Source organism: Physella acuta, unplaced genomic scaffold (assembly GCF_028476545.2).
Source record: "Physella acuta isolate Inbredline_101_S28 unplaced genomic scaffold, ASM2847654v3 ptg001616l, whole genome shotgun sequence".
NCBI classification, from domain to species: domain Eukaryota; kingdom Metazoa; phylum Mollusca; class Gastropoda; family Physidae; genus Physella; species Physella acuta.
Genome location: NW_026733130.1, coordinates 17,413 through 18,561, shown reverse-complemented (window position 1 = coordinate 18,561; position 1,149 = coordinate 17,413). Strand labels below are relative to the sequence as shown.

General features: G+C 40.6%; 1 non-coding gene across 1 annotated transcript; it reads left to right on the top strand.

Annotated features, from left to right (window-relative positions):
- The first annotated feature begins 595 nt into the window (after window positions 1-595).
- Window positions 596-714, top strand: LOC131929327 (5S ribosomal RNA). The gene has a single exon (XR_009383950.1). It is a non-coding gene; the product is annotated as a 5S ribosomal RNA (ribosomal RNA).
- The last annotated feature ends 435 nt before the right edge of the window (window positions 715-1,149 follow it).

The following is a 1,149-nucleotide window of genomic DNA, read 5'->3' as shown; positions in this document are numbered from 1 at the left end:
ATGTGCCAGTTGTCGTGGGAAAAGGTTAAAAGAATAATTAATAAATGAAAAGCATTGAACTATTTCTCAAACATTAAATTAGTAGACTTGTAGGCGGCTAGATCTAGATCTATGTGATGAGTTGGATTAAAATTGAATGAATTCGTGCAGAATGTTTCGGAAGGAGTGAGTGAGCGGGAGACCCAAAAAAGTTAAAGTATCGCCTTTCCGATAGATCATTTCACATGAAAGCGATAGTTAAAGGACAGGTCGGATGCAGGGGGCACCTGGTTTTCTGATTTTAGTCAAGGAAAATGGGGAAAATGTATTTATTTTGTATTTTACAACGCGCGATGCTCGAAAATTAGTAGCTCAGGGAAGTCTACCGGTGGTTACCGCCTCAGGTTAAAAATAGCGACCAATGGCTGTAGAGGGAAAAAAAGGCACATAGTATTCGATATTAAAACAATGTTTCGCTTTTGTGGAGATTTAGGGCGTTTTTTATTATTGAAATAATATGAGGAAAGCAGTGAAATCATTATTGTAGCCAGAAAAGGACGAATAACTGCTGATTTCGTTTGAGTATATTTATAAGCCCCAATTTTCTCACACAGATGTCTACGGCCATACCACGTTGAAAATACCGGTTCTCGTCCGATCACCGCAGTCAAGCAACGTCGGGCGTGGTTAGTACTTAGATGGGTGACTGCTTGGGAACACCACGTGTTGTAGACTTTTTTTCATCTTTTGTCTTTTATTTTTTGCCCCACTGGACACCTATTCTTACCACCTGCACTCTTTCCTAAGTTCACCACATACCTGTGAACACTTTTGTAATATCGAAATATTTTTTGTTTGTTTCTTTTGTGCCTTCACGGTAGGCTACCTCGATCCTACCCACCCATGGAAACAAACCCCTTAAAAACCAACAAAGGAAAGATGACCACTCTGCCCAAATTAAATAAATAAACTAAGTAGGCTACAACCTAATAATTAGAAGTAACTCAGTAAGTTAAATAAGGGGTAGGTATGGAAAACATTCGTGTAGGGGTTACAACCACTCGAGCTAATTCGGAAACGTATGGGTGGCCCTAATAAGGGCCGGATGGGTAGAACAAATGGGTGGTCCTGGGTTGAGTTTAACCGCCGAAGCCGTACAGGGTGCGACCT